Here is a 25,424-nt window from a genome sequence, read left to right on the forward strand (position 1 = left end):
GTTTTCTTCTCTTTCTTTCTAATTTTCTTTACTACCTGCCCAACACAGGGCACTGTACTCAATAAGTACCAATCCCTGAATGACCAAATATATACATACAAGTAAAGAAACTTCATCTATTTCAAAGATAGCCACCTTCTTAAGCTGGGACACAGGTAACAGGTACCTGGTTACTTAAAGGCTCAGACCTCAGAGACACAATAACAAAACTTAAGTATTTTACAAAAAAAAAAAAAGGAGTACAACATTTTGTTCATCAATCTTCCAGGCACAATGAAAGTACATGCACAACAGCAAAAAACATTAATAATCTTAGGAAAATAAGAGGGGAGATCATGTCCCAAGAGGAAGAGAGGGTGAGTTATGACTGGACGGATGCACAGGGGGAAGGAAAAGTATTTATTAGTCATTGAAGAAATATACTAAAGAATTGATAAGAAATTACTGTCATGCCACAATAAAAGCCCAAAATGAAATCAGAATCACAATTTATAGTGGGCCAGATCAGTATGGTCCTGGAAATTCCTGCCAAAATGTTCCACCGTAAGATTGCAAAAAGGGAAAGGCACGTAGCGACTCCCGCAGTAGACTGAGCACACGTTGGGAAGGCCGTGAGGGGGAGCTGAAGGCGCGGGTCTTTGGGACAGAACTGGGCAGGGAATCGGCAGTCTCCAAGGGAGAACAGCTCAAGGCAAAGGTCCACCTCCACAGATCAGAGTGGAAGGGGCAGCAGTGCAGGACTTTGGAAATAGAGGAGAGCGGTAAGATCTTAGAAGGAGAGCAGTGATGATAAAGTACAAGGCAAGGCAAAAAGGACAGCTGGGGAGGAGAAATGGAGGCAGAAAAAATCTGGCAGGCTGAAGAATAATGAACAGATCATCACCTCACACGCCACAACTAGTAAGGAGGACAGCAGAGGATGGAGAAAAGGTATGACCTGGGTACTGAGGTCATCCAGCAAAGTGGGAATGAGTCCTACAGTGGACAGTGCAGATGGACAGAGATTATGTGTAAATACTTCCCAGGTGAATCAGGAGAAGTGGGAAAGGTGAGGCCTCCATAGAGGGAAAAACCAATTTTCACTTAGGACAAGAGGGAGAAGCTACATAAAGGAATAGAGAAATGACTTAAGAATGAAGGGGTATGTCTCCAAATGAACGTTTGTATTACTGTAACACTTACTGGCTTAATCAAGCTTCAAGTCTATTAGTAAAATATTCTGGAAGCCTTTGAGCTGAAGTACCACAAAAATAACAACTACCAAATACTTCAACTCTTACTTTCTAAGAACTTAAATGCTAGGCACTGTATGAAGTGGCACATGCATTATATCATTTCATCCTTACAATTAGACTATCAGATAGGTATTACACTAATGTTAGAGAAGAGGATACAAAGGCATAAATAAGTTAAATAACTTGCCCAAGGTCAGAGTTGATGACAAAGCTGGAAAAGGAACCAGGGATGACTTGATAGCCCTTGCTGTTCTTAACCACTAACAGAATTCAGATGGCATAAAGTATTCCCTCTTTCCATAGTTCTGCTCTTCCTTCTTTTATCTTTAAAGCATTTCTTTCAAAGCTATGCAATACCAATTCTCAACCACATCAGAGAACCCACACCACACACTTATTTGCATTATACTGAGAATGCACTGGAGTATCTTCCCAGGAATGCAACGCCTTTAACCTAAAACTCAAAACTGAATTATGCTGAGGAGCAACTGCTCTTCACTTTCAAAGTACTGATAGAACAGTAAATGGCTTGGGGTTCTTCCCCCTATAGCAACACGCCATGCTCACATCACCCCAAAATCTTTGGCGGTTCTTATTGTTTTGTCTCAATATTTATTTCCTCTCCTCCAAAGAAAATAAACAACTCTAGGTTGTCTTCACTTTGTTACTATTCACTCATTACTAAAAAGCACAAAACACGGTCCTGGCCAGGCAACTCTGTTGGCTGAAGCGTCGTCCCAGTACACCAAGGTTGCCAGCTCGGTCCCCAGTCAGGGCACACACAAGAATCAACCCATGAATGCATACATAAGTGGAACAACACACTGGTATTTCTTTCTCTGTGTGTCTCTGTCTCTCAAATCAATAAATATAAAAAAATGAAAATTAAAAAGTACAAAACATAATGTATTGTTACCTTAATTTTTACACATACCAGAATTGATTTAAAAATAAGCGACATGTAAAAATGACTTTAGAGGAGCATTTGATAAACATACGCCCGTGCCTTTCTGATAACTGCATCATTTCCACACCAAGGGAATGAGGCAGGTTGGCTCACTGAAACTTAAGAAACCACAGGTCTCTTCTAATTTGGCTTAAAAAAAGATTTATGGTCATTTCTACACTTGATCTTGGCCAAAAGGCTGAGAACTGATTCCTGGTCATTTCTTTTCAGCAACGTAAATTCTTTTAGGAATGAAATGAAGGAAATGGTAGAAAACGAAGTATGAGTAGCATAGCATTAAAAATGTGCGATGGGGCCCCGCTGTAAGCTAGGCTGGTCGAAAATGTGGGCTCTTAAGATGTGTTGAAGAATAATAATCACCTGCAGTGGTTCTCAAATCCACAGCTCGGGTGCATCAATCTTAGTAATGATGGTCTAAAGTGTTTAAGTTACCACTGGAAACACTAAAAGCAACCATTTCTATTCTGAGTGATTTACCCCACAGAAAACATCTTAACACAATGGGCACTCCGCTGGTCTTAGCCGCAGATCGGGAATTAGGGAAGTGCGGCTCTCGCCTGTCTGCACCAGTTATCTGCACCCCAGCCTTTCACAAGTTCCTCTTCCAGGAGAGAGGAAGCTACTACTCGTCCTGCCTGTCTCTGAGGGCTGTGGGAAGAGGCACAGAAAGGGGCCTCACCCCGGGCGCAGGGCTGTGCAGACACAGGAGCTCCCGGCCTGGAACCAGGGGCTTCCTGACCAGCCCGAGTCTGTGAGTCTGTGGGCCTGCACTCCGTTTCCCTGCCTTCCTCTCCCACTGCTATAGAAGATTGTTTTTTGGGCTCATTATTGCTTCACACACTGCTAGGAAGGAAATATTTCTATGCAATAAAAATTCTTTTGGTGTTTTTTACTCCCTTCTCATCCATGCAAAACAGGAAAGCAGACACATTGCCTTGTATGGTTATAAAAGATCCAGACTACGGTTCTTAATGTTCTTAGACAACTGTACTCACAACATTACCACAACACTTTCCTTAAACTTAACACTGCTTAAAGAGGAAAAGAGGCCTCACATACTCCAAGCTTAATATATATCTCCAGAGAAGGCATATCCTAACAGATATTTACTAAATCGGGTCACAGTTAATCAAATACAGAGTTCAACGATATAAAAAAAAAATGATATGCTTGTAGAGGATTACTTAAAGTAAGAATGCCAAGAAAATTTTACATGGTTTTAAAAGCAATTTATTTCTGCTTGAAACATGCTCCAAACACTGTGCTCTGAGGGCACTGGAACACTCGGGGGCCATGTGTTCTGGGGGCGCTGGGAACTGAGGGCACAGATTCTCTCACCGCATGACTGTTTTGGTCACTGTTCTTCAGCAGCCATCACCACGAAGCTGTGGGCAACACTGGACAGGCGGAAGAATGCAAGTGGGCCCTACCCAACATCATGTGTGAAAATTAACTCAAAATGGACAAAAGATGCAAGACCTAAAACAACAGAACTCTTACAGAAGATGACACAGGACAAAAACATCACAACATTAGATTTGGCAATGATTTTTTGGATATGATACCAACGGCACAGTTAACAAAAGAAAAAATAAAGCAGGCTTCATGAAAATTCTTAAATTTTGTGCATCAAAAGGTAATATCAACTGAGTAAGAAGGCACCCACAGAATGGAAGGAAACACTTACAAATCATACATCTAATAATGTCCAGAATATGTGGAGAACTCCTAAACTCAACAACAAAAAGCGACAACCCATCAAAAAATGGGCAAAGGATTTAACAGATATTTCTCCAAAGACGATATATGAATGGCTAATAAGCACATGAAAATATCACTCAACATCACTAATCACTAGGAAAATGCAAATCAAAAAATGAGATAGCACATTGCACCTATTTGGATGGCTACTATCAAAAAAAAAAAAAACAACAACAACGTACAGTGGGGAGGATGTGGAAGTTAGCACTGTTGGGAATATGAAATGGTAAAGCCACTGTGAAAACAATGTAACTGTTTCTTACAAAATTAAACACAGATACCATATGATCCAGCTTCTGGATATGTACCCAAAAGAATTAAAGGCAAGGTCTTGAAGAGGTATTGGTACACCTATGTTTATAGCAGCATTATTCACAACAACTAAAACACAGATGCAACCCAAGTGTCCATTGACAGATGAATGGATATGCAAAATATGTTACATATATACTATGGAGTACTATTTAGCCTTTAAAAAGGAAATTTTGCAATATGCTACAACATGCTATAGCATGGGTTAACCTCGAGGACGTTACTAAGTGAAATAAACTACTCACAAAAAAAGACGAACAGTGTATGATTCCACTTACATGAGGTACTTACAGTAGTTAAAATCATAGAGACAGTACAGTGGTGGTTTCCACGGGCCGGGAGGAAGGGAGAGTGGGAAGTTGTTGTTTAATGGTATAAAGTTTCCACTTTACAAGATGAAGATGGATAGTGGTGACAGCTGCACAACTCAACAATGCGAATGTATTTAAGCCACTGAACTGTATACATAAAAATAATCAAAATGGCAAATTTTATGTTATGTGTATTTTACCACAATTTTTTGAAAAAGCTATCAAACCATCCTTTCCTTGGGGTTGTGCTGCTGTCCAATGGGCATGCAGTGAGGGCAGTACTGCTGACCCCTAACAAACACACTCGCACCGACCAGAGCTCTGCTGTACCTTGATGCAGTATTTGCAAAAAAGAAGAAAAAAGTCATCACCTGATAGACAGCTCATCTTTAAAGCCATACTATCTCTCCCACCATTTCTGGAGACTTCTTTTCCCCTTAAGTTGAGCCAGGTGGTCTATGAATTCTTCTGCCTCATCCAAGTAAATCTGCCCAACAGAAATCTACATTATTGGGATCAAACCCACCTTTTGTTCTTGAGTACTCTAACACTGCTTTTATTTAAGGATACACAAGTCGTTAGTAATTATTTTTAAACACTGTATAGTTATTTTTAAATGAGTGTTACAGAATTTTAAGGCTGAATCTCAGAGATTATCTAGTCTAATTCTGGAATTAGAGATAAGAAGGCTGAAACTCAAAGAGGTTTCTTAGCTCCCCAGAGTCACACCATCAATTAAGGACAAATATGATAAAGGGCACACCAAGTTAACTACTTTGAAAAATCTAATCTAAAAATGGAAACTTAGAAAAAGTTATTCATTTTGTAGATGAACTGGCTTAAGAATTTCTTAAATAATGAGCTTCTGTAATTTCTTTTTAAGAAATTACTATGCAAAATAAGTGTACAGTAAAAATATAGAAATTGATCTATAGCATGAAATATGAGCTAGATTCATGATTGATTTTTAGGTAAAATAAAAATGTTTTTATATTTGTAAAATATTTTTAAAATTTGCAAAACAATATAAATTAACTTTTACTGTTTATGCCACCATCAATAAAACATTAGGATAATTCTGTCTTCTTCATACAGGGTTCACTTGAGAAAAAAGAGTGAACAGTTTACTTTCTAATGTCTATAACAGTTTCAATCAATAAAATGAAATCAACCCACCCTTAGTTCATATTAAAGGCAGTTCTTACACTTAGAGAATTACATTCCTTGGTAAGAACTATAAATACAAATAATGTAATTAAACTCTGAATTTCCCATGAAAAGAATTATGAAGGAAGGATACCTGACCAAGAACCTGGTACTCAAAAAAAATTTATTTTATTGCCCTGGCTGGCGTAGCTCAGTGGATTGAGCACGGGCTGTGAACCAAAGTGTCACAGGTTCGGTTCCCAGTCAGGGTACATGCCTGGGTTGCAGGCCATGACCTCCAGCAACCACACATTGATGTTTCTCTCTCTCTCTCTCTTTCTTCTTCCCTTCCCTCTCTAAAAATAAATAAATAAAATCTTTTAAAATTTTTATTTTATTTTATTTATTCATCTAGAGAGAGGGGAAGGGAGAGAGAAAAGGAGGGAGAGAAACATCAATGTGTGGTTGCCTCTGGAGCACCCCCTACTGGGGACCTGGCCCACAACCCAGGCCTGTGTCCTGACTGAGACTCAAACTGGCAACCCTTTTGGTTCGCAGGCGGGAACTCAATCCACTGAGCTACACCAGCCAGGGCATCAAAGTTTTTATTTGAAAATATATACAATGGTCCTACTTTACCAGCAATAAAATAATGTACTTATTTATTATGTAGGATAAAATTTACATAAATAATACTACAATTCTATAATTAATCATTAAAATTTTCTTTAGTAAGCTACATTTTCTAATTGAGGGAGCAAAAAGCTTTTATTTTACTTCTTTCCAATTCCTGCCTTACTTGCATTACAACAAAAAGAAAATAAAGAAACACTGTAGTCATCAAATTCTAAAGATATGTGCAAGATTCTTTTTCTTAAATGACACTGATATATATTCAGACACTGATATAACTAATACCAATCTACCCACTATGCGGATAAAGAAACATTAAATACAAAACAAGTGTTGGTATATTCCAACCCCTTCCCCCCAACTTATCCACCATACTGAAATTTCTGTTTTGAGAGTACTTTGGGACACTTAATGGCTTTTTGAGAAATGTTTATATTGCCATGTTTTTCCTCTCTGCAAATTTCTCTATATTAAACTTAGAAAGTAAGTTGCTAAAGAAGTTGGTATCAATAATCCCCAATTTATTGGAAAGCATATGTTAATTTATATGCCAAAATTGGCACAAAAAAAGATGAAAAAGGGCTCATGCTGTAAAGATAATAACTTTAAGATCTAAGTTGAAAACTACCTGTTCGATAAATAATTACGGAAGAACGAACAGAGGAACGAATGAATGACAAGCAAGCTGGCCACCACACGTTTAACACTGTTTTCCTCTCAGTCCATTGACCGTGCTACTGTCTCCTGGGACATCTCTCTCTTGGATCCTGCAGTGCTACTCTCTCCCAGTTTTCCTACTATTTCAACCACCACCCTTGTCAGTCTTCCTCAGTGACAGCTTTTCCTCTAAATAACCTCTAAATACCCTTCAGAACTTGGGGCTCTTCTCTCTCTGCATTCTCCCCAGGTGACCCCCAACATTCCAACGGATACAAGTAATGTCTTCATGTCAAGCACTTCCAAGTGTATATTTCCACTTCAACCTCCCTTCTAAACTCTAGCCACACACATCCTACTTGTTGGACATCTCCATTTAGATGTCTAATAGGCACCTCCACGTTAACATGTCCAAACTGGAATTCTTGATCAAGGTCTCAACCTGCTCACCGCACCCCAAACTCGTATGGCTCTCTAGTCCCTACCCTCTCCATCTAGGCAAACAGCACCAGGCCCTACTCAAGCCAGAAACCTAGTGGTCATTCTTGATGCCTCTCCGTACGTAGTACTTGGTTTTTGTGACATGATGGGTATCATGAAAACTGCATTCAACATTGTCCGGCCTTCCCAAGACACTAGCACTCACGAGAACAAAAGAAAGGAAGTCTGATAACGTGATACGGCCCCTTTGCTGCATTTCCTGAGCATCTTCTTGGGGTTTGAAGCTGCGGGAGCAGGAGAGGTCAGGAAAGGAACTGAAGCAGCATGTCAAACAAGTATTGCTAGACATTCCAGGTGTTCACAACACCCCGTGCTAAAGAATATTTGTTTCAAGACCAAAGACAGTGTCCTTAATAAAAAACTTAATCATTATCTGAAAAAAAAAATACTTAGGTTTAAATTACCTCAGAAAGAACAGTCTTTATTTAGAATATAAGTTCTGGAATCTTACGTGACATTTTTTTTAAAGATAAACAGTTCTTCCATACACTACCTCTTCTGAAGTCTGTAATCAAGGATAATTATACTATAGAATAAAAGCCCAAAGTTACTACAATTTTAACAGCATCTCATATACCCTATAAAAACATTTTAAATTCATTAAACATGTAAAAAAATGAGAAGTAGTCTTCTCTTAAAACTAGCCCCTAAAAAGGAAACACTTCACTTACATAAGCTGTAAGAAGATGTTCTATATGTTGTGCTTTATTGTTACAAACATTTGTGTAATTTTATAGCTAACCAGTCTCTCCACCCCCATTAATTATATTTAATTCTATTGTCAGTAGGTAGGCAAAGCTCTGAGTAATTTTAATGTCATCTTCAAAACCTAAAGCCTAAAAGGTTTGCTCAGTCTCTTAAAATGAAAGAATATTTACAGGTTCTCTAAATCATTTACTCCCAGGGTCAATTTCCAAGTAATGGAAGAACATGTTGACTTGATAAACACTGCTGATCACCTAATTAGGTGCTGATAATGCAAAGATAACGCACTTGGTCTGTCTTTGAAGAGCTCATGGTACAAAAATACCTTCACACAAAGTAAGAAAAAAATTGGGGTGATAGAACTATTGAAAATGTTAACTCATCATCTAAAATTTAAACAATCTCAAATTGTATGTTAAATTACTGAAACAAGAGTTATTCTCACAAACATTTTTAACCTAAAATCTTACGAAGACAGGGATAAAATTTTCTACCTCAAAAAAATTAATTAAATCTGATCATCTACAATATATAATTTATACAATATAAAATCCATAATGTATACAATGAATGAGGAAAAATACATGAGACAAGAGTCTTATTAAAATAAAGTGAAAATGAAGATTCTATTACATTCAAAGTGTTTCTTTTATTTGTGACTCCGTGAACCACTCATAAATCCTTTGTATTTCTGAAGATTTCACTCGAACTTTGCATCTGAGAATTTGAAATTACTTGATGTAAAAATAAATATTTTTTAAATAAAGACAAAAAATAATGATTCTATTATGGTTATAGGAAACATAAATGCTAATGATCGCTCAATTTGAGTTGGCTGTCTACTGCAATGACTTCTGAAGTACAAGCAGCAAAGGCTGAATACTGCATTTGAAAAATTAGTTAAAAACTATAGACCACGAGGACTTGTATGATAAACAAAAGCAGGCCACAGCCGCTAAAAGGACACCTGTGCACATGCGCACGCACACACACTCTTTGTTTAGTAGTTATAATTTGAAATGGTAGTAACTCTTTGTAATGCTCTTTCAAATTTAAACTTACTCTCATCCTTCCTTTCTTAACTACGTATAAATTTTCCTTGCCTAGAAGAGGATGGGAAGCCACGGTTAACGACAGGGGTGGGGTCCCTTGGCTGCAAGGCTCCTCATGAACTAGTTAGGAGCCTAAAGGTCAAGATAATCTGCATTTAAAAAAAAAGAAAGGGAGGGAGGAGGAGCAGCCCTCTTAGCTTTTAAACATAGGTGTGGCCCAATCTAGACAATTGTGTGTCCCAGCATAATCTCCCAGTCTCAAAAAGCTCCCACTGAGATCCAGAAAAAGGCTTGCTTGTTAAAACTTGTATTAGCTTTAGCGGGTGTACTCTGTATCAAAATGGGAGCAGGCAAAGGCAACAGCTAGCTTCTTAAGTTCATACACAGTACAGAAAATCTTCAGGGCTCAGTGCAGATGTAGTCCCAAGGGGTCCATGAACTGGAAAAAATCTGTGACTACCTTAGGCCTGTCCTGGGGAACTCCTTCAAAAACTGCCTTCTTTTCTCCTGGTCTGTATTAAATCTCCCATCCCCCCCAAATCTTGGCAGAAGCATGGTCTCAAATATCTATTTAGTTAAACGTACACTAAAAGTATAAACTTTACTATTCTCAAGGAAAATTTATATTCCAAGCAAGATCTTGAAAATGGAGAGTCTCTGGGTGATGAACAGCTACCTTCCGATGGTCTCTGTCTGGGGGACATTCCCTCCAGTAAGCACCCCACACCTTCCCTCAGCCCTGCTCAGGCCACGGAGGGCAGGAAATACAAAAGAGAATGCAAAAGTCCACAGACAGGGAAATCGGTCTACTGAAGGTTTACCAATAGGATAACGGCACTGTTTCTTTGGAAGAGTTAGGGAAATAAAAATTCTGTTTCACTAATCAACACACACACAATTTGACAAAAGGCTACATTTGCATTTTGCTCTATAAACATTGGTCCTAGCCCCTTCTCTCAGAATCAAGGCACTCTGTATCTGCTGAATATAAATATCATGGCATCCGAATATGAGAGGAGAGATTAGAAAGAACTCATGGTCCTACGAGATGTTAATCTGAGCAACAACAAATTCTGAATTTGAGTTTCTCCATAAATAAACAAAGAAAAAGGGAGACTTCAAAGCACAGTGGACTCCCAAGTTTTCTTGAAGTCAGTGCAAGGAAGAATCTGAAGGTCAAGTAGGCTTGACCATTTGGGAACATGACCCTACTGGAGGGACAGCATTCCACCTACTTCTAGCGCTTCCCAAAGTGAGTAATGGGCTATTCATTAGAAAATGTGTTTGCAACAGTGAATCTTAGGTAGGAACTGAGCTGAAGCAGGGGCTCCAGTCCTAGAAAGTAAATCAGGGCAAAAATGGACTTTGTTGTCATGGCTTCTGTCACACAAGCAAAACTGTGGCAAAGAATGTTTTTCATTTCCTTACACGCCACTACAAATAGATTTGAAAAGTAAAATGGACAAAATGCAGTCTGCTCTCCACAACAGTCAAGACCTGATCTCTACCAGCCTCACCAGTTTCAACGCCAATGGAAATACCGTACATGCAATTGAGGTGAAACAGAATTCCGAGATTAGGCTCTATGAATTCATTTGTGATTTGGCGGGAGGGAGGTAGTAAACTCTTAAGTGAAATCATGGCCAGATAAATAAGCAACCAAGGGCCACCACTACCAGAGAAAAACACGGGTCCTCAGGTCCACTGCCGAAGACGGAGGGAGGGGACCGATACTGGCTGCCAGCCTCACAGAGAGAAGGCAGGGACGGAGCACAGCGAGACGACAGCGCCCCGCTTCAAGAACATCTTAGGTTGAGGGTTGTAAATTTCTGTATTTCACAAACAACTCTCAATATAGTCATGTTTCCCACAAATGTTCTTTATTGTTAAAGGAACAAGTTAAGAACAACTATAGTTTTACCAATGGAACTGAACCCAGACTGTTTTCCCCTTCAAACTATGATAATGTACAGGAGAAAATACTTAACTACTTTTCAGGGATTTAATCAATATGTAAATTGGTATGCAGAGACTGAGAATTAAATTTAACAAACAGACTTGCATTATAGAAAAAAATGGGAGAAAATTCAGTGGTTTTCCACTTGGGGACATGTTGCCCTCCAGGGGACATCTGGCAATGTTTGGAGATATTTTTGGTTGTCACAACTGGGAGCAGGCAACAGTTCTACTGGCATCTAGGGGGTAGCGGCCAGGGATGCTACTAAATATCCCACAATGCACAGAACCACCCCTCAAAAAAAGAATTACCTGGCAGAAAAAATCAATAGTGCTGGGGTTGAAAAATCCCGAATGGCAATCTGTCACAGATAAGTTTACGTCTATGCTTTACCATCTGTCCACAACCCCTAATGTGAGAGTCCCAGCAAATTGCTCCCAAGTGTGACCAAACCTTAAAGCACCAATCATAAAAATTAGAGGACGTATAAACTGATACAATCTTCTAGAAGAAAAAATATATATATTATATATTATTTTATAACATCACAAACCAGTGTCAACCAGACATCTGTATGTCTCTTGATAAAAGAACTCAACATACCTATAGTCTTGCCAAAGCACTTAAACCCAGATCTGATAAAGCCTTTTGATTCAGCTGCCAATTTGCAGAAGACACATAGAAGCACGCTGAGCCGTACACGCAGTCTGCAAGCAGCACAATCTAGACTATGGGAAACTCTCTAAGTAAATGACCTGGGTTCTTCTTCAACAACAACAACAAAACAACTGTAAGGAAAAGAGAAAAAGGACAAATCTGTAGATGAAAAGACTTAAAAGACATGTCTAATTTAAAACAACAGGGAAGATTCGACAATAGGTGAAAGACACACACTTGGGTGATGAAATCAAGAAGAGTCTCAGGGGTTCCTTTCTCAGAGTTAGGGTAGTGGTTACTTCTGGAGGGAAGAAGTGGTTACTTTGGGGATAGGGCACATGCAGTCAGGAGAGAACTCTCTAACAAGATGACATTTGGGACAGATATTACTATTTTTATCCTGTAATTAAGGAATCTGAGACTTAGGGGGCTCGAGTAGTTTGCTAAGGTTACACAGTAAGTGGCGGGCATGTAGTTTTAGTTAGAACAGGTGATCTGACGAGCTTCAGCTCTTGCCCAGAGTTTAATTGTGATCGAACACCCTCTTTTTAAAGGTATAACTTACAAAATCTGAAGTGGACAAATCTTCAGTCCACTTGAGGGTAAAGTTCAATGAACTTTACACATGAAACACTGTTTTGTTCTGATCATTTTAAATGTCCTTATAAAGAGAGGAATGCATAACCTCTTTAAGAAAACATCTCCCTCAGTGCAAAGCCAAGTTGTTGACAATTTAAGATTTACAGAAAGGCACTGCATAAGCTGCAGGAGTAAGAGATTTTCTCCCTGGAACTGGATGTGGGTCAGTCAGGATGATGCTCCCTGTGTAATCCAATGATTTCATTTTCTTTTCTTACTGATCAAAAGTAAACTACTATCCTGAGGATTTCTGAAGAAAACCAAGGTATGTTACTCCCACCTTGTAAAAACCAAGGAGGGAGATGACAAAGTAGCTTCCCTCCACAGAAAAAGAGACAGGCGTAGAGCATTTGAACACATTTTTTTTAAAAAAGGAAAAACTTGTCAGGTTAGCTAACAAAAGGGAGAGTTTACATAGCACCACTGCAAGTGAGAAAAACACTAGAACGCTTTCGTGCTAATTACAAGATTTTCTTAAGGAAATAAAGAAAAAGTAACTCGATTGTAGTTAGGCTACAGAAAGCTATTTGAAGCTGTACCTTAAAGTAGGTCTAACTCTTTTAAATTAATTCCATGCAATAAAGTTAGTTCATATTTCAGGGCCCATGAAACAGAGGCCGCCCCAGTGGCTCAGGCCTGCCCTGCGCACCTAAACCCGAGTCGGCGGCGCCTGTCAGGGAAACCTCACAGTCACCATCCCAGTCCTCCGGCTCCGCTTCAGCTAGTCCACCCCGCTCTGGAAAGGGAGCCCTGCCGGCCTCTGGAAACCCTCCACCTCCTAACCAGTCACGGCCTGTCACCGTGCTGCCTCTTCGAGCGTCTGCAGAACTTGCTCTGGCCCAATATCCCTCAGGAAGAATGTTCCACAGCTTGTGAGGACATCAGACTCCATATTAGTGTGTTTCAGTTTTTCCACTTGACACATGCAACATTTAGGCCTGGACGTGTTTTGTAAATCAGCAATTAGTAAATATTTGCCCCGCTATTTGAAGAATTTTTGTAACAGTCATAGTAATAGGAATGATAACGGATAACATCAACATAATGTTCTGAACTAACCAGTTAAATGCATTAACTCATTTAATCTTCACAACCACTCTCACAAGTAGGTAGTTATATTCTTACTATTTAATTTTTTCAGATGAAGAAACCAAGTCACACTACTAAGTAAGCAGCAGAGTGGAACACTGGCATTTTTGTGTTTGCACTTACACACGGTTTTGCAGTTAGTTGTCAGTTAACCTTCCTGTTGGGCCACTCCCACACTAAGTCAGCAGGCCAACTCCTGCGGTGGGCAACCTTAATGGAATTCAGGAGAAACTAAGACTTCTCTAGAGGTAATGCCTATTGAATCATTCCAAGGAGGGGAACATTAGAAGTAGACCTGGCCTACAGCTGCACTTGCTGTAACTCTCTGACCATTATATTCTGAACACACGGAGCACTCCAAACACACGCGTTCTGGAAACACCACATACAGGACTCAGCCTGTAAACCAGCACAGTGGTGGGCACATAGTGGGTAGTCAGCATTTACTAAATGACAGTGAAAGCGAACACAGGAGAGAACAATCACACAACGTGCACCATCTAATACCAAGAAATTAAACCACAGAATCTCTAGTGGCCCCTTTCTTTTTCAGTAGTTGAAAGTCTCAAGTAAAGAAAGGGGTGAAGAAGGGTCCCTGGAGAGATGAGAGAGGAAGAGAACAAATACAGGGAGTGTGTAACTGAGGGAACCGATAATAAGGAAGACAGATGATGATGGAAATTTTCTCACTCACATGCACATGTACATGGATACCTGTCTGTCTTCATTTTCAGTTTGCTAGGGGTGTCCGTTACCATGAGAGGTGAAAATATAATTAACATGTAGCCCTTCACCACTCTCATACAGACACACACACACTCTATTAAAAACATGCTCTGAAATAAAAGTGAAAAAAATCACAGTAAAATTACTGAAATTCACGCATTCTCCCTATGGGGGGAGGGAGGTCTAACCCAGTTTGGAGGTTGTTATTCACTAAACTGCAAGATTTGTCAGTGGTGGGGCCATATGTTGAGAGTCAACGGGATTCTTTTTCTTCCAGCAGCCTCTGCCTCACTGGCAGGCTCTCTCAGATCTGTCATCGGGAAGAGCTCACTCTGCACAGCTGACGACTTTCCATAGGTTCTGTTTTCAGGCTGAATCACAGTCTTTTGTAGCCATAATCTGCTGAAGTTCTCATCACACTCACACAATATTTAAAACATTTTGGTATTTTTTTCAAAATGTAATGTATGAGTTTTTCCCCACCTTCAGAATTAAACCAGTATCAAAATGTCTTAGAAGAATTAATCACTGGGTGGGAGATACTTAAATTTTAGGATTTAAAACCCCGAGTCTACCATAAAGTTGTAAACTTAGTATTTACATATTCTTAACGAAGGCTGTCCGCATCGGTCAGGCCAGTTCACAAACGCTCCCCTGCGTGACTCGGTTCCGATCTACAGTCCAGATTGTCAGAACTTGTATTCTGTGTCCTTGCTACACTCGTACCTTGTAAACATTGCATAAGAAAATTGGAATGCAATAGCCATAAAAATAATTGCAGGCTATTACATAATCAAGAGTCTGTTTCTATTCTTTATTAGGCTGGTCTCATCATACCAAGTAAAATATATGTACTGAATAAAAATAGAATGGGTTCTAGAATTATATCTCCTTTTATGTTTTCCTTAGATTTAAGATTTTAATTGCTATAATTATAAATCATGTTTCTTGTTAAAAAAAATCAGTAGAAAAACAGAGTTCACTTAAATAATATAAGAACTCATCTACATTATCATTAAACCACTTTATACATACTATATACACGGACATATTTTTTTTTCTTTAAAAGCAAATTCTTCCTGAACATTGTCTTCAGGGCACTGTGCTAGAATATAGGACAGTACAAAGCTGAATTAGACTAAATCCTCCATAGGAGCTTAAAACTCATAAACATCAGCCCTCCCCTCCTATTTGTACTGCTCCCAGTATATCACTTCACTTCCAGACTGGAGAGTGTGCTGAAGAGGCAAATAAATTAAGTTGAACTTTCAGCTATGTGCCATCAAGAACAAATGTTTTACTGCAATTAGTATTATCTGGGTATCCTACCATAAATCCTCAGTTTTATTCACACTAATTCTCAACATACAGGTTTATAAATTCATTAAAATTGATTAACTATCAACTGAACCTTTAGAAGGCTAATTCTGAAGAACGGAAAAGAATAGCCTCAGGGGGCTTCCAGTCAAGATGGAGGCGTAGGTAAACGTGCCTCGACTCCAAGCACAACTATAGCAAAAAATACAACTAGACTACGAAACAAGTATCACCCAGAGTGTCAGAAAATAAGCTGTGTGGAAGCCCGACAACCAAGGATGTACAGAAGCCCCATTCATCCAGACAGGTAGGAGGGGTGGAGATGTGGAGAAGTGCAGGGAGGCACTGAGAGGTGTGGAGAGGAGGAGAGGAGCCGAGATGCGGAGTGGCATGAGGAGGCACAGGGACCAGAACCGGCAGACCCACATCCACATGTGATGGATAAAAATCAGGAGGGATACCCTGGGAGTGAGGGATCCCAGCCCCGGTCCAGCACCAGAAGATAAATCCCCATAACTTCTGCTGTGAAAACCAGCAGGGGCTGGGCGGTGGAAGAAACGACTCTTAAAGGACCTGCCACAGACTTAAGACTCACACAGACCCACCCCCTCAGGGATTCAGCACCAGGGCAACAGCTGGAAGGGTACCAGTTACATATGGGGAGAAAGTGAAGTACGAATACCAGGAGATAGCTTCTTCCTGAGCAAAACTCCAGAGGCCAGGCAGTGTAAATGTCCCCTCTGTGAGCCCTCCCTGACACAGAGCAACAGAGGTGTGACATGGGTTGCACCGCCCTAGCGATAACCTAAGACTCCACCCCATGCAACTTAACAGGTGCACTTTCTACAATAGTCCATACTACGAAGACAGGGAGTTAAAGCACATAAAAACAAACACAGGGAGGCTGCCAAAATGAGGAGAGAAAGAAATATGGCCCAAATGAAAGAACAGAAAAAAACTCCAGAAAAAGAACTAAGTGAAATAGAGATAAGCAACCTATCAGACACACAGTTCATAACACTGGTTATCAGGATGCTCCATGAACTCATTGGGTATTCCAACAGCACAAAAAAGACCCAGGCAGAAGTAAAGGTTGCATTAAGAGAAATAAAGAAAAATCTACAGGGAACCAACAGTAGAGAGGATGAAGCCAAGAATCAAAACAATGATTTGGAACACAAGGAAGGAAAAAGCATTCAATTAGAACAGCAGGAACAAAAAAGAATTAAAAAAATAATAATAAGGGGAGGCTTAGGAGTGCCAGAAGAAGACAAAGAGCAAGAAATTGAAAACTTATTTGAAAAAATAATCAAAGAAACTTCCCTAACTTGGTAAAGGAAATAGATATACAAGTCCAGGAAGCACAGACAGTCCCAAACAAGTTGGACCCAAAGGGAACCACACCAAGACACATCATAATTAAAATGCTAAAGGTTAAAGATAAAGAGAGAATCTTAAAAGCAGTAAGAGAAAAGTAGACAGTTACCTACAAAGGTGTTCCCACAGACTGTCAGCTGATTTTTCAAAAGAAACCTTGCAGGCTAGAAAGGACTGACAAGAAGTATTCAAAGTGATGAAAAGCAAAGACCTACAACCTAGACTACTCTATCCAGCAAAGCTATCACTTAGAATGGAAGGGAAGATAAAGTGCTTTGTAGATAAGGTAAAACTAAGGGAGTTCATCATCACCAAGCCATTATTATATGAAATGCTAAAGGGAATTATATAAGAAAAAGAAGATCAAAACAATGAATGTCAAAATGGCAATAAATTCACAATCATTGATAACTGAATCCAAATAACAAACTATGCAAACAAGCAGAACAGGAACAGAATCCTAGATATGGAGATCACTTGGAGGGGTATCGGTTGGGAGGGGGAAGGGGGAAAATGACGGGGAGAGGTGCAGGGAGTAAGAGGCACCAATTGGTAGGTACAAAATAGACAGGGGCATGTTAAGAACAGTATAGGTAAGGGAGTAGCCAAAGAACTTACATGTATGACCCATGGACATGAACTAAGGGGGGACTGCTGAAGGGAATGTGGGTGCCAGGTAGAGGCGGACAAAGGGGTAAAATTGGGACAACTAATAGCACACTCAATAAGATATATTTTTTAAAAAGAAGAGCCTCAAGTTGATGTTCAAGATTTTGTAACATTAGTTGTAACAACTAGAAAAAGCTGAATCACTCTAAAATTATGAGAACTTGCTTAACTTTATTCAGCATGGAAAACAGATCTCACATAGCCTTAACAGAGCCCATAAGTCTTGCTCTTTAATGATGTAATTGTTTAGAGGTGCTAATCAAGTTTCCTGGACTGGCTACAGTATTTCAAATGAAACAAGGCTGGATTACTACACCAGTCTACAAGGCGGCATGTATGTGACCAAAGGACTGAAGCTGGTTCCATTCACTGCCAAGCGACTTGTTGAAGTCACTTTTTAGCAAGGGGTGGAGGTGATATGTGTTAACAGGACTACTGTGCATTCCCACCAGAAAGTTCCTGTCAAAAAAATATTGAGCTAGCGAAAAAGTCTGTTTGGTCTTTCCATAAAATAAAAGACACATTTTTTCATTTTCACCAATAACTTTATTTGATTTGGATATTTTGAATATGTCAGCTATCTCCTGTGTGGTATAATGTTGATTGTTCTCAGTCAATGTCTCAGTTTGGTCGCTATCAACTTCAACTGGTCTACCCAACACTGTCCAGTGAGAAATCTCCAGCATAGACCTTCGAAAACCACTCCTGACAGGTTCGATCAGTCACAGCACCTTCTCCATACACTGCACAAATCTATTTTTGCATTTCACTTGCATTTTTACCTTTCTTGAAATAATAAAGCATAATCAAAATGTCACATCTTTTCTCCCATCTTCAATATTAAAATGGCACACAAAAATTCACCTATTTTGATAAGTTTTTTTAAGTGCATGCTGATACGACAGCTGTCACAATACAATCTCACAAAATTATTTAAAATGAAGTTAAAGACAACTGAGTGCTCCTACAGCCAACTACAGTCAGCATATACAGAAAAAAACAAGTCAACTTTTTGGCCGACCCAGTAAGTATTTTCATAATCACATCATATCCGAGTCTAGAAAGAACTACGTAGGGCGCTGAATGTGCGAGAATGAAGTCCCATCCCTTCATGCAGGGAAAGGGGCCTGCTCTACAGGGAGCACCACTGGGCACTCTCTTGTGGTGGGGAGAGCACGGGCTTTTGAGGCACGACGCAGACCTGTGCTCAGCATACACAGTTAAGATAACCCTGGGTAACCCAGAAGAAATAGAGCTAATAATGCCAGCCTGTATGAGTCAAGACTTTTCTGATTATAAATGACAGAAACCTAAATCATACTACTCAACTTCAGCAAAAAATATTATTTTTTAGAAAACAATGGGAGAGGCTCAAAGACTCCAAAGTCAAGACAGCTCCTCCAACTTGAAGAACAGAACCCAAAGATCTCACCACTGACTTTCTCTTCAAATCTCTACCTCTCATCTTTACTCCTTCACTCCCACAGTACAGAGCTGCACTGTCAAAAATGGTAGCCATTAACGAAAAGTGGCCATTGAGCATTTGGAATATGGCTAGTCCGAATTGAGAAGTGGTAAAGAATAAAACATACAACAGATCTCAAAGACTTTGTACAAAATATATATATATAAAATAGCTCATTAATAATTCTAAATTTTATTATATAATGAAATAACGTATCTAATGTGTTAAGTAAAACATATTATTGAAACTAATTTCACCTGTTTCTTCGTAGCTGTCTTAATGTGGCTAGTAGAAATTACGTATGTGGCTGGCATTTCTGGCTTGCATTGTATTTCTACTGGGCGGTGCTGATCCAGAGGCTTTCACTACATGGAGAGGAACACGGTGACCTGTAGTCCTGGGCTCAGTTTGTGCCGGCTTATAAACACCACAGCAAAGAAAAAGTTTTTCTCTTCCTACTTTAATTTTCAAAAGCTCCAGGAAACACTCTGCCTGGGCCAGCTTGGATGGTATATACAGCCCTTGCACTAAGCCCTCCCAGGCGGAAGAGGGACTGTAATGTACAGCCTACCAGAATCACAGGGATGGCAGAGGGAAAGGGAGGTGGACACAGGATACACGGAACACGGGGAGAGAGATGCCGGGCAGACAGAAACAACAGGTACTCACTGCGCCCCCTTACCCGCCCCCAGGGCGGGTGTGAGGATTAAACATAAACACATGTAGCACTGCCCTCTCTATCAATGGCAAGATGCCGACCAGAATCCTTCTCCAAAGCTAGCTGTGACACACAATGGCACACTCTTTGAATAAAAAGGTGGCTGTGAGTCCTAACAGAAACCCAAAGGGACAAGCACTTCGGGTTTCAATTACTGAGTATTCACCAAATGGACCCAAACCAATAAAGTTTTTTTTTTTTAATCCTTACCTAAGGATGTTTATTGATTTTAGAGAAAGGAAGGGAGGGAGGGTGGGAAGGAGGGATGGGGTGGGTGAGTGAAAGGGAGGAGAGAGAGAGAAACATGGAGCAGTTTTCTCCCCCACGTGCCCTGCTGAACCAAGGGCTGAACCTGCAACTCTCTGGCGTGCAGGACAGCACCCCAGCAGCCGCACCGCCTGGCCTCGGCCCGAGGATACTTTGCTGAACGCTGGATGCTGGCAGTTTATGAGTAGGACTGATTTTTAAAAAGCAATTTATTAGATTTGTCTCTAAATATTTCATATTTTGATGCTATTATAAATTATATTTTTAAAATTTCAATTTTAGATGATCTATAGTTGGTATACATAGAAATTCAATTGGTTTTTATATATTGATCTTGTATTCTGTAACATTACAAAATTCACTTATTAGTTCTGGAAGCTTTCTTGTAGATTCCTTAGGCTATTCTATAAAAATAATCATATCATTAATGAATAAAGACAGTTTTGCTTCTTCCTTTCTACTGCGAGTATCTTTTATTCTTTTTTCTCACCTTACTGCACTGGCTAGAACCTCCAGGAGTAAGCAGATTTGGTGAGAGTAAACGGGTTTGCTTTGCTTCTAACCTCAGGAGACCATGTCTGGTCTTTCATCATTGAGTAAGTGCAGTATTACTTGTAGGACTTCCTCAAATGCACTTTATCAGGTTGAAGAAGGCCCTTTCTGTTCCTAGAATGCTGAGAATGTTTTATCAGGGAAATATGTTCAGTTCTGTCAAAATTTTTTCTGTGTCTATTAAAATGATCAAATGGTCTTTATTAGTTTGTTAAAATGATGAATTACACTGTTGATTTAATTTTCAGCCTACCTTACAGGCCTGGGATAAACCCCACTTGGATACAGTCATCCTTTCTATATATTATTGTAGTGAATCTTAAAATTTTGTTTTGACTTTTACATCTCTATTATGTCCTTGTCTGCTTGTTATTATCAGGTAATGCTATCCTCATAGAATTATAGAAAGTATTCTCTCCTCTTCAATTTTTCAAGGAATACATGTACAATCTGTGTGTTATTTCTGCCTTAAATGACTGGCAAAACTTACCAGTGAAGTCATCTGTGCCTGGAGTTTTCTTTGTAGAAAAGTATTTAACTATTTAACTATGATAGACATAAAGCTATTCAAGTTATCTGTTTCTTCCTGAATATTCTTTGGTAAAAACTGAGAAATTTTAAAAATATAAGAACACACAAGCAAACACACCATTTGGCCATCAAAGTAATGATAACATGCTAACATACCATGTAGCCTATGGAAAAGTCCACTATTCACTCATGAAGTAAATAAAATTTTAACCTTCTTTTGAAAATAGTACTTCTTTTCTCTCTGAATAGGTCTTGGGGATAGCAGGAGTCCCAGGACCACACTCTGTCAAGTGCTGGTCTGTGGAACAGAGATTAAGAATACCGTCATCATCAATATCCCCGGATTTTATGCTAAGGAGCATTTTCGTGAATACCCACATACTGAAGAGACACTCATGGCATTATAGACTACGTTCTAGAGTTAGCACCAAGTTTGATAAACTAAATCACCATCTCGTCCCGCTTCCTGAGAGCCAAACCCTTGTGTAAGCAACCTGGAACACAAGCGCGACGCCCACCTTGTTTCTGGGTATCACCTGCTGCGACAGTGCGGGCACCATGCGAAAACAGGGCTGCACCGAAGGGGTTCAAGAAGGAAAACGGGTCTGTAGGAAAATGGCAGGAAGATGGTGGGTATTTTTGTGACGTCATTTTATCATGAAACTAGATCAAAATACCAGTAAAATGTTAAAAATTATTTTAAAAGAAAATCTCCTTCTCTTTCAGCTCTGATTTAAACACTACTCTAATCAAGAGCTGCAGATTCCTTCTCCTACTCCAAATCCTAGGGAGGCATTTATAAAGAAAAAGGGGAGGGGGGGACCTTGAGTAACAGTGGATACGAAACCCAGCTCAGCAGAAAGAACGTATCTGGAAAACCCCCAGGACACTGAGAAGACCGTTGAGTACCAGGACAGGGGAAGCAACGGCAGCCAGGGGCCGCAGGGGACCGAGTGTGGGCTAGAGCAGGGAATCTCAAACCGTCCACAGTGCAGGCACAGTTAGTGTCTGGTTTGCTTTGTTTTCTCCTAATTCTTCACAGATTGATGACTTCATAAAATACATTAAAAGGAAGTTATTAGAAGAAGAAAAATTTAAAGCACCATAATACAAACTCAATGTTTTTATCATTATTGAGCAAACATAAGATTATTCTATCAAACTGCTGTAAATGTTCTAAAAATTCTCAATTTTCTATTTATCTCATCATGAACCAAAAGATACACTTTGGCTACCACTGACTAGAAGGTTCTTACCGCACCCTTCCCTTGCCCTCATTTTCCCAGGTTGATCCCCGGGCTAGGTGAGCAAGTTCCACAGCTACCTGTGTGAAAACCTCAACAGGCTCTGAAGCACGGGTCAGCTTCACCTCCCTTGATCCCTGACTATCAGCCTAATTTCCCTCCTCCTCCTCCTCCCCAATCATTTTGTCTATTATTTCCTGGCAGGTTTCTCTTCTTAAATACAGTTCCAATCATTAGTACTATTCTAAACAATCACTAAGGCTCTACCTATATCATTGTATTCAGTATCTTTAAAATGCATTTCCCTTTCTTATCTCTCACTACTTCGTACTCCATTCAATGACTTAGCCAAACTGGACCGTTCTCCAAGTGTGCCATTTTGCCACCTGAAACCCTGCTCATTCATTCTCTCTAGCCTCTCTCTATCAATACTGACCACTTTTCAGAGCCTATCCTAAATGTCACCTCTCTTATAAAGATCTTTCCCAACCAGAAATAATCTCTCAACCCACTAAAGAACTCTGTAGTTCTACGTAAATTCCGACCTGCACTACTATTGTTGTAAAGTCATGCTCCCAACCGCATTCTACTTCTGAGTTGTAGGACTGGCTGATGAAAATGGTTTAATGATAACAGATGACAGAGAGAGACTGGCACTACCTGTTAGGTGCCAGCTGGTGCCTTTATTACGTGGACAGAGAGAGTGTTACCACAGAGAAAAGTAGCTACAGATTTTATTTTTAAAAATGGTCACCTACAATGATCACATCCTATAATTCCTGTCCTCTTCCCCCACCCAGCCCCTACAGTACTACTCGGTTCTAATGTGTACTCCCCTTCGTGGATTGCAGGTGTCAAAACCCCTCCCATAAACAGGCTGGAAAAGGGGACAAATCCACAAAGACAGCATGATGGGATTAGTCTGTGCTGGTGTAAAAGACCAGCTGCACAAAACAGGATTGGTAAGACAAGGGAGTTGGTTCTCTACGAGCTCGACAATAAGCACTAATCAACAACGGGGTCCAGCGCTCTAATGAGCACAAACCTGACCGGCCCTTTCTGAGGTCTGTGCTTGCTCTGGCGCCACAGTGTGAGAGACACACAGACTGCGTCCTGAAGAGAAGTGTGAGGATACAGAAGGACCTCACAACTCGCAACCTCACAACTCGCACATATATTGACAGCATAAGGCACTAAGGATGCCTGAGCGATAAAAGAGATTTTGTAGTCATTTTAAAATGCAAGTGTTTCTGCTACAATATGATATATACATTCCTTTAAAAATGCATTCTAGTAAATTATACATTAAGAATAAGAGGCTAATGAGAAAAATACGGGAAGGCCAGACCTTACCTTACAGTTGCTGTACAACTCTGTAACTACAGCATCGACAAAAAACCGAAGTAATTACAATAAAAACACTAGCATACTTAAAATAACATGCCATATCTCTAATAAATAAAGAATTACTATAGTAAATATTGGGCTCTTTAAAAGGTAAAGGTAAGATTGAAACTGCTATGGCTGAAGTTCTGTGAATTCACTAAAACCACTGCACTGCACATCTTAAATGTGTGAATTGCTTGGTATTCAATTTGTGAATTACATCTCAATAGAGCTGATAGATCTGATCAGATCACTGGGTAGGAGTAGGAAGGAGCTGAAGGGGGAGATTGCTCAAGACAATGGTAAACAGCCTAGGACGTGATTGGCTGAGAAGCTGAATGCCTCCAGAGCACATGGAATTATGGGCAAGAAGATCTGAAGATCAAAGGAGGGCACTGGGGCTCTCCGATGGGGCTAGCTCTGGTTTTTCTCAAGGATGCCTGGATGATCATGCTGCAGCTGCCTGGGTTTTCCCATGGATGGTATTTTGGATGGGAAGGAACTCAGGTGCAGCCTCGGATTGGGCTGGCCTGGCTGAGGGCCGCAGGGTTATACTCTTCTCCCGGTGCTCCAGAGAGAACGAGCTTTGAGACAGAAGCCTGCCACTCTTCCAAAATTGTGTAGCTTTTGTATCTTATGTTGTTCTAGCTTGTAAACTAACCCTATGGAAATAAGATAATTAAAAGAGGGGAAATGACAGGAGAACCCACGTGTTAAACAGTTTAGCCTTAATGAATAGGCTTAAGTGATTACTGCATATGGAAAGCTGTTATTCCAAAATTGTGAAGATTAGAATAAAGACTCCTTTCCTTTATCACCACCAAAATTTTGCCTCTAGAATTTTGCCTTAGAGGGTGGTGGCAGGCAGCAGGGCCCAACTGCTGTTTGGTAACAAAGCTATTGTAAAAAAAAAAAAATTAAAAAAGATTGAAACTGCTGCATTATGGAAAAGAGTAGAGAGACACCATCATTAGAAGTACAGTGAAGAAGCAGGTTTTGGACAAAATGTAATGATGCAGAGGATACAGCTAGTTCTGGCTCACTGTCTTGTGTTATTTCTTCTACAAAGATAGAGGAAACCACGCACTAAATAAATACAGAAAGTATCAAACTGAGCCAAGTGGAAGGATATGGCATGAATGGACATAGAGTGCAATTATGATATACCTCCTTGGCTTGCTTGCTCATCTGCATTTAGCTGCTATTACTTAGTGGTCAAAATATTAATGTACTATGACCTGGCCAGTGGGGTTCAGTTGGCTGGAGTGTCATCCTGTAATCAAAAGGTTGTGAGTTCGATCCCCGTTCAGGGCACATACCTAGGTTGAGGGTTTGATTCCCGCTAGGGGCACTTATGATAGGCAACGAATCAAAGCTTCTCTCTCATATCAATGTTTCTCTCTCTCCCTTTCTCCCTTCCTCTCTGTCTAAAAAGCAATGAAAAAATATCCTCGGGTCATAATTTATTAAAAATTATAAAAATAATATTTTATAATTACTAGAAAAATAATAATAGTAAATATTAGTGTGCTAGAAAAAATCAACTACAA

At 39.8% G+C, this 25,424-nt stretch overlaps 1 protein-coding gene and 1 non-coding gene across 3 annotated transcripts in view; one reads left to right on the plus strand and one right to left on the minus strand.

The window, feature by feature from the left end:
* Nucleotides 1-25,424, minus strand: part of BABAM2 (BRISC and BRCA1 A complex member 2) — a 338,154-nt gene that overhangs the window by 194,030 nt on the left and 118,700 nt on the right. The gene's annotated exons all lie outside the window — the stretch shown is intronic.
* LOC123822633 lies at nucleotides 4,812-4,937 on the plus strand. The gene has a single exon (XR_006786391.1). It is a non-coding gene; the product is annotated as a U4atac minor spliceosomal RNA (small nuclear RNA).

Source organism: Phyllostomus hastatus, unplaced genomic scaffold (genome assembly GCF_019186645.2).
Source record: "Phyllostomus hastatus isolate PE091 unplaced genomic scaffold, TTU_PhHast_1.1 phas_contig_402, whole genome shotgun sequence".
Taxonomy (NCBI): domain Eukaryota; kingdom Metazoa; phylum Chordata; class Mammalia; order Chiroptera; family Phyllostomidae; genus Phyllostomus; species Phyllostomus hastatus.